A 9,285-nucleotide genomic window follows, 5' to 3' on the forward strand; every position below is an offset into this window, starting at 1 on the left:
TCTGGTTTTCAGTCTCAAGATTCTCAACCATTGTTTGTTCAAATGTTTCTCCCTCCTCCACCTTCTCTCTGTTTCTCTTTTGGCAGCTCCTATTATATGTTTGTTATACCTTGGACTGAAGTCCCTCCTTTTTTCTGAGTCTCCTTTTCCTGTCCTGACCAGCTCTTCTGGGATCCCAGCTTGATGGAGGGGTCTTAGGTCAGGTCCTCCAAGTCTCTGGGCCCCAGCAGCCCCCTACTGCTCTTTTTTAGGGCCTTTGTCATTTTTACCTTCATTCAGTATGATTTCCACATTTTGTAACAGGGGAGTCCGTGTTAGCTCAGTTGTCTTGTTGCTGGAACTAGAAGTCCACCCAGGACCTTCTTTTTACCACAACACAGCCACACAGCCACCTCTCTCTCTCTCTCTCTCCTATTATTATATACATATATTTCATGTGTGTGTGTGTGTGTGTGTGTGTGTGTGTGTGTGTGTGTGTGTATTTCCCTCTTCATTGTAGCTCCATTTTAACAGGGACCTCTGGTTCAAGGAAATGCAACTCCAAACTTAAAATGGTAGACACCAAACGTGTTGTGGATATAATTTGGGGGCAGGGAGATTTACACTCAGTGAATATTTATGAGGTTGACTCTGGGTGTGGCCCTGCCATGAAATGTTTCTTCACTCTCCATCATAAACACACAAATAGATCTATACCATCTGCCTTCAACATTCCATCCATCCATCCATCCATCCATCCATCCATCCATCCAACCATCCAATCATCCATCCAACCATCCAATCATCCATCCAACTAATGGGATCCCCTTGGGCCCGCTGATGTGGCATGAAGCTCAACTTAAGCTGAAAACATCTAAACGAACAGCAGACATAGAAAAAAAGATATCTAAACTTTTTTTTTTTTTCCTGTTAAACAATGTCTCTCAAAATCCCCTCTCTGGGAGGTTTACAGTTAGAGAGGAGATGGACCTCTTGCACCTGGATGAGAAGTTACATAAACAAAACCTCACCAAAATTTTCTATTCCTTTCATTCCTTTTGCTTGGTTTCCCTACTTGTTTCTCATTACTTCCCACCATTTGCTTTCCCTTGAAATCCTAACCCCTCTTCCTATTAGGATGATATATAAGCCCTTAACTCTAGCTGTTTGAAGAGACATTTCTTTTTTTCTTTTTTTTTTTAGATTTACTTATTTATTTGAGAGAGAGAGAGAGAGAGAGAGAGCATGCATGAGCTGGAGTTGGGGGGAGGGGCAGAGAGAGAGAGGGAGAAGGAGAGAAGCAGACTCCTCACTGAGTGTAGAACCCAGTGCAGGGCTTGATCTCACCACCCTGAGATCGTGACCTGAGCAGACGTCATGAGTCGGCCACTTAACCGACTGAGCCAACCAGGTGCCCCAAGAGCCATTTCTTTGTGTGCTCTCATGCATGTTAATAAACTTAGTCTTTTCTCTGTTACTCTGAGGATTAATCTCTGTTAATTAATCTGTTGGTCTTTCTTTTGTCAGTTAATTTTCAGGTTCCCCCAATCCCTGAACATAAGTTGGTAGAGGGAAAAACTTTTTCTTCTCCTAACATTTCTATCCATCCTTCCTTCCATCCATCCAACCATCCTTCCATCCATCCTTCTATCTATCCATCCTTCCATCCATTCATCCATCTTTCCATCCATCCATCCATCCATCCATCCAAGTTTCATCAAGTGCCTACTAGACAATTTGTATGCTGTCATGACTAAAGTTAGGTCCTGCTCCCAAGGATTCATAGTTGAGTTGGAAAGCATACTTTTAAACTAAGAGTCAGAGTACACTGTATTGGCAGGGGGTGCAAGAGCATGACAGCTAGGAGCATATTGCCTGGTGTACCCTACTCTCGTCTGTTGCAGGACAGATCCAGGTCCCACTCTCTCCTAGCCGAGTGACCTAATTATTTTATTAAAGCCCTCCAAACCTCAGTTCTCTCATCCATAAAATTGAAATCAAGGTAATACCTGCCTTATACAAGGGCGTGAAGATTATGAGCTAATTTGTGTAAAAAGCTCAGATCAGTGCTTGATGAATATTTGCTATTTTTATATATGAGGTGGTACTGAAGGAAAAAAGAACCTCTAGAAAATCTTATTGGCCCCATAATGTGGCTCTGTGTATATGTTGGGCTAGTGTATGGAAAGTTTTAGTTCCCATGAGGGACATGTAGTAGGAAAGGCCAGGAACATATAAAAATAATCTCAGAACACTCACCTTCAATAAAATGCAACAGAACATGGTGAGATGTTATCCATATGAAAACGAGAGAGTGCAGAATGAAGGAGACATCCACCTCAGTAAGAAGCTGACATAAAATATCTTCTGTGATCCAGTTCCTGGAGACCCAAGGAGCAAGGAAGGAGCAGAGCATATTTCAGCCATCAGGGAAACATGGCTACACACCCCAAGAGGACAGCGAGCTTTGTACCCAGTAGGGTCCAAACACCTGACCCACATCAATAACTTTTATTGTGTTAATTAGACATTAGAACGACCTAGATTGCTGAGTTCTCTGCTTTCCTATAGAGCCCCAGCTCTGGTCCTTCCCTGGGTCAATCCTAAATGTTTTCTCATTCTCCTTGGGCTTCAAGGCAAGGAGATTTTGAAGCATTGTAGTAACATGGCACTCCTGGGATTTTCGGCCAAGCCTCTAGACTACTTGAGGGCATGCCTCTGTCACTATGTCATGGTTGTCATTGAATTTTATTTGTACAGCTCATTACTCTCATCCCAATAAATGTCAGCAATGGGAACTCTAAAAAGCAGGAGTCATGACCACAGCCTCATCTTTGTCCAGAGCCCAAGGCAGTGCCTCACTCAGTTTGGGATGTGGGGTGTTGAAGATGTTGGATCATCTATTAAGATAAAAATCTCCTGATTATTCAGCAAATGCCCACTTATATCACTTTGTAAATTAAGGCTAATATTGCGAACCAGTGGCCTTTTTACTACTTTTTTTCACATCTCTAGTATTTTTGTTGAAACAGGATGAAAAGTCAATGACTTCATAGGAGTTACTGGCCTGAGATTTTTTAGTGTCTTTTTTTTTTCCAGAAAAAAATCCCTACTGGTAACTTTACTGAAATATTAGTCATACTGGATTAGGGTGGGCCCTGAATCCAAGAGGAGATGACGCACAGGGACACACACCGCCATGTGAAGACAGGCACAGATGGGACCGATGTGGCTGTAAGCCCAGAATTGCTGAGAGTTGCTCAGGCCACCAGAATCTGGGAGGGGCAAGGAAGGAGCCTCCCCTAGATCTTCCAGACGGGGCTCGGCCCTGCCGACACCTTGGACTTCTGGCCCCCAGAAGTGGGAGAGAATAAATTCCTGTTCTTGTAAGTCATCCAGTTTGTGGCACTTTGTTACAGGAGCTCTCGGAAACTAATACATTATGCTTATAACATGGCTTGGTTTTTCTATAAATGAACATTAAGTTGTTTCCAATTTTTCATGACAACAATGTTGTCACAAACACCGGGTGCATTCCCGGGACAGAAATGAACAAGAGGAAATTGCTGGGTTAAAAAGTGTGCCTGTGTCACAGACCAATCCCCCATGCCAGATTGCCTTTTTAGAAGTCTATAGGCACTTAGATTTCTACCAAGACGAATGTACCAGGGCAATCATTTCCTGAGAGAGCTGATATTGACACTGTGATCATGTCTGTGCTGGTGTTTACTTGGTCAGCAGTGAGGCCACGGGGAGTCGAGCACATTCTTCTAGAGCCCAGGGCTCGAGGCTGAGAATGCCAGGGGCTGTGGTCTCCCTGCACCCTCCTAACCCTGGGAAGACGGGACAGTGAGGACAACCACAGCCTCCCTGCCTGTCTTCTGGGACGTTCCAGCCTTGCTGGGGCTTTGGCTGTCTGTTTGGTGCCCCCAGTCATTGATCGGTGTCTGGTGTTCAGCTTAATGGGAAGTGAGGGACTCTTTATGATGACCTCAGTTGCAATATACTTTGTGTTGTGTCAGTGTGTGATTTATCTCCTGGAGAGATGCTTACGTCTTCAGGATTGGGTAGTACCTCAGTCATCTTTGTGTGGATGCAAAAGGCAGAGAGGAGCCTGGGTTCCTGGAGGGGAGAGAAGCGAGGAGCTATCTTCAGCTTCCGTGTTAGGGTTGTATCCTTGAGGCTGCCGGTGCCCCCATGGCTTTCCCAGCAATGTACTTTATGTCTGGAGACATAAATGTGACCACCTCCTTTCCTCCCCATATCAGGTCTCAGGATGTCAGATACCAGCTGAGGCTGTCCTGACCACCGCCCCCCCACAAATGACTCAGGTTCCTCAGGTACACCCTAGACCCTCATTGTGGGGAGCCCCATCCTGAAGAGGCTGGCTCCAGGCTTGGGGAACTAGAAGAGCAGGTTCTGCAGATGACTGCTTAAAATTCACGTTGCCATAGCAGCGTGGCATTAGGCCACTGGGTGCTCTGGCTGCACAGAGCTTTGATCTCAGGGAAGGCAGAGTTTCTTTTTTTGCTCTTAAGCTGGTTCTGAGGGGACACTGCCTTGGGGTCAAACTTTGGCTTTGCTCCTGGGCCTGGAGATTGTCCCAGAAGCAGAAAGCCGGGGTCAGGAAGACAGAGAACGAGGCTTTCAGAAGTTGGCTAAGCTCTGAGACTGAGATTCTGGTCTGGGGGAGTTGGCTCGAAACCCTCAGGGCAAGAGATCTCTGGTCTGAAGAGAGAGCAGTTGGATGGGTCTGTACTGAGGGGATGTGCGTGCCCCGCTGGACTTAAGAGGAAAGCACAAACGTGATGATTTGCATGTGTTTTTCATAGCAGAACTAAGGAAGAGGTAGATGTGGCCTGGCTCAGGGAGTCTCAGCAACACCGATATTTTAAGGATTCATTCAACACACATTATGAGGACTTACTGTGTGGTTATTGCTGGGGGAGCAAGGATGGCTCGTATGGCTTCCACCCTCAAGAACTTTCCAAGCTATCAGGGCACTAAAACATGCATTAAAATAGTACAAAGCAGAATGATCAATTGCTTAGAGAATACAGAGTTTCAGAGTGGGGAGAATCACCCCACTGGTACCATTGGGGTTTTCATAGGTGAGTTTAGGTTGAACCTTACATGACAAGGAGAGGAAAAGGGAAGCATTCCAGTTGGAGGGGACCATGAGGACAATGGTATGGCAAGGGGAGAGAGGGGGGATGTGCTCAAGAACAGTGAGAATTCCATTTTATTAAAGGAACATAGGAGAAAATGTTATAAACTTAGGTTGGTCCCAGGGCTGAGTTCAGGAGGAGACACTTCAGTTGATAGGCAATGGGGAGCCATGGGGAGCTTTTGGGCCTGGAGATGGCTGACTGGAGCTGCACTTTTGAACAATCAGTCTGGGGGCAGGGATCAAATGGACTGAGAAGTTTTTGAGATCTCCCCAGGACTGCAGCAGGAAGGGGACTGAGCTCTGGTGACAGCAATGAGGTTGGAAAGCACAGTCCAAGGAGATGAACAGACCTGGAGTGTGACAATGCAGAAAGGACAGGGTGAACTCTGGCTGAGATATGGAACCCAGGGCGCTAGAGAGTGGAGCGGCCATGGGAAGGGACTGGGAAATCAGGCGGGAAGATAAACTCATGATATTTCTTGCACATTTCTCCCCACCTCCTCCACCCATCACATGTGATGAGGGGCATACAGGTGATAATATTATTTTTCCTTCCCTCCTACATATTTATGATCATTTATGTTCCATCTGTATCTCAGTGGTTCCTAAACCACACCACTAAAAACTTTTTTTTAAATATTTTATTTATTTATTTGACACAGAGAGAGAGACAGCGAGAGAGGGAACACAAGCAGGGGGAGTGGGAGAGGGAGAAGCAGGCTTCCCACAGAGCAGGGAGCCCAATGCGGGACTCGATCCCAGGACCCTGGGATCATGACCTGAGCAGAAGGCAGACACTTAACTGACTGAGCCACCCAGGCGCCCCACCACTAAAGACTTTTTTATACCCCATTCCACCCACATTTACCAGATTTGAAAGGAGTTAAGAAAGGGTGTTTCTTTAGTATTTTCCCATTTTATTAATTAAAAGTTACATAGCTCCCAATCAGACCTTCTGATCCTTAGCTCTTCTGATATTTTCAGGGTGCTGCAAGAATTTTCACACTGCTGGAAAATTGATGTGAGAGATGGAAGGACCGGGGATAAAGCTAGAGGGGTAAGCCAGATCATGAATGCCATTCTAAATATGAGATTTTCCATGAATACAGTGGAAAGCCATCAAAAGATTTCAAATCAGGAAGGATAGGGTACAATTTGCATGTTTGAAATTTCTCTCTAGCAGCGATGTGAAGGGAAAATGGATTAACTGAATTAAGGAAGTGGCAATGGAGAAAAACAAAGGTTTGAAAGATGTGTAGGTGGTAGAGTTAACAGGACTTGGGGGACCATTGGGATACAGGAGAGTGAGGGTCAAGGATAAGAAAACAGTGTTTGGTAGAATTGGATTCAGGTCAGGAATGTGGCAAAGTAAGGTCATGTGGGTTTCCAAAGAAGCAGTCTACACAGAGACAGAGCACCATATGACAGAAGGAATATACGTCTTCAGGGACATTTACTAGCCAGGGTATAAATTCATTAATTCAAATATCAATGCCATAAACAATGATTGGACATTAGATATACAGGAAATTGTCTCTTCCCTTGAGAAACTGAATGTTTCCTTAGGAAGGCAGACATATAAATAAATGTCATTACAATCTACCATAGTAACAAGATATACAAAGTTCATTTTGGTATACTTCCCTCAAGTTAAATTTTTGCATATATAACACTCTCTCAAAAATTTTACTAAATCTTTCTGCTGTCCCTGCACCAATATCATATTTTTCTCATTATAGTAGTTTTGTACCATCTTAATCATTCTTTCTAAAAAAAAAGATTATTTTAGAGAGAGAGAGAGAGAGAGAGCAAGCACAAGCTGGGGGAGGGGCAGAGGGAGAGAGAGAATCTCCAGCATACTCTCTACTGAGTGCAGAGCCCAATCTCAGTATCCTGAGATCATGACCTGAGCTGAAATCAAGAGTCAGACGCCTCACTGACTGAGCCACCCAGGTACCCCTTATTCTTTCTTTCCTTCTTTCTTTTTAAAAATAGATTTATTTATTTTAGAGAGAGAGAGAGAGTGAGAAGGGGGTGGAGCAGGGGGAGATGGAGAGAGAATCTCCAGCAGACTCCCTGCTGAAACTGGAGCCCACGTGGGGCTTGATCTCACGACCCTGAGACCATGACCTGAGCCGAAATCAAGAGTCAGCCACTTAACAGACTGAGCCAACCAGGTATCTCTATTCTCTTTGCTAAAATAATGCAATAATAATAATGCAATAAGAGTTGAGACTGGAGCTAGAAAACAAGAAAAATATTATTTGTAAATAATACAATTATAAATACAGAAAACTCAAAAGAATCACCTAAAGTTACTTAAATCAATTAAGAATTTAGTAAGAGGATTAAAGACAATAATTCAAAATTCAGTGACTTTCTGGTTTACCAGTGTGGTAGATTTATTATTTGTGTAAAATTTTTCTTTCCTTCCCCATTCTTGCAATGACTTTCCTAGAGTATATACTTCCCTCCCTGTGAACCATGTGATTTGCTTTGACCAATGGGAGTGGGGGAGAAAATGAGAATGTGCCAACTCCTAGCTGAGGTCCTAAGAAGCACAGCAAGTTTCCAACAAGCTCTCTTGGACCGTCTGCCCTCCAGTCTGAGAAAAGTGTATCCCAGGTGACCCAAGCTCTTTTGGATCATGCCCAGGAATGAAGGCTAGAACTCAGACAAAGCCTGGAGCCCAGTCATGTCACCTAATTCTAGACAAGATCAGACAAATTGCAGCTACAGGGTGTGAAATACATGTTTGCAGGTGCAAGCATCTGAAAAGCACCTAAAGCACCCCAAGCCTTCTAAGTTATTAAACATGCAGAATGGTTAAGTGAATCATGGTACTTCAACGTTGCAGCCATTAAAATTATTTTAATGGATGGCATTTAATGATGTATGAAAACGCTTATACTATGATAAAGAAAATAGCAGAAATATAAAACTGACTATACAATTGCTTTTAGCAATAGAAAAATGCAATTAAAAGCTAAATTGTGTGAGGAAGATGTTTTGATGGCTTATCTGAAGAGCAGGCATTATTTTTCCCTTTAGAACAGCGGTTGTGGGCGCCTGGGTGGCTCAGTCGTTAAGCGTCTGCCTTCGGCTCAGGTCATGATCCCAGGGACCTGGGATCGAGTCCCATATCGGGCTCCCTGCTTGGCAAGAAGCCTGCTTCTCCCTCTCCCATTCCCCCTGCTTGTGCTCCTGCTCTCGCTATCTCTCTCTCAGTCAAATAAATAAATAAAATCTTAAAAGAAAAATTAAGAAAAAAAAGAACAGTGGTTGCAAGTTTTAAGTCATGGGTTGAATTTGGTCCACAGTCATATCTGGCACAGTGTCTTACAAATAAAAATTCATCTTCAATATTTTATTTTTTTATTATTTATTTATTTTTAAAAAGGATTTTATTTATTTAACAGAGAGAGACACAGCGAGAGAGGGAACACAAGCAGGGGGAGTGGGAGAGGGAGAAGCAAGCTTTCCGCCGAGCAGAGAGCCCGATGTGGGACTCGATCCCAGGACCCTGGGATCATGACCTGAGCCGAAGGCAGATGCTCAACAACTGAGCCACCCAGGTGCCCCATCTTCAAAATTTGAAAACTGAGCTAATTTACATATAAATTCTGATTTCCATGTCCTCTTGAAAATGCCAGGTCCTCTTGAAAATCTGGAAGCAATGTTCTCCCATGGTCACTCCCAATGTGAGCTGAGTAGCAGCTCCCTCAGATGGGAAATGTGCCTTCCCATGGTTTTTTTTCTTACATGGTACCTCATTCACATTACCTGCTTTGCCCCTGTAGGCGTTTGCTTATGCAATCCCTCATTACACACTGAATTTAATCCTTGGATTTTGTCAGAGCATCAAAAGCTATTTCCCTCAACCACATCACTTGGGCTCCTTGTCATCATCTTATGGAATTCATTATTATCATCTTTGCAGGAAGCCATTGAGGATGTGGTTCTCTACAAGCCACAGGAGAAAATGTTCTCTGCACTTAATGCCAGAAAATACTTCTCCTCCTTGGTCATGACTTTTTTTTTTTTAGATCTCATGGATGCCATGAGTCATATGACCAATCATGGCTCTCTCAGTGCTGGCTTCTGGGGAGATCAGAGCCAAATCTTTCATAAAGTAC

Source organism: Eumetopias jubatus, unplaced genomic scaffold, assembly GCF_037043125.1.
Source record: "Eumetopias jubatus isolate StellerSeaLion01/CBP00866 unplaced genomic scaffold, mEumJub1_p1.0 scaffold_10, whole genome shotgun sequence".
NCBI classification, from domain to species: domain Eukaryota; kingdom Metazoa; phylum Chordata; class Mammalia; order Carnivora; family Otariidae; genus Eumetopias; species Eumetopias jubatus.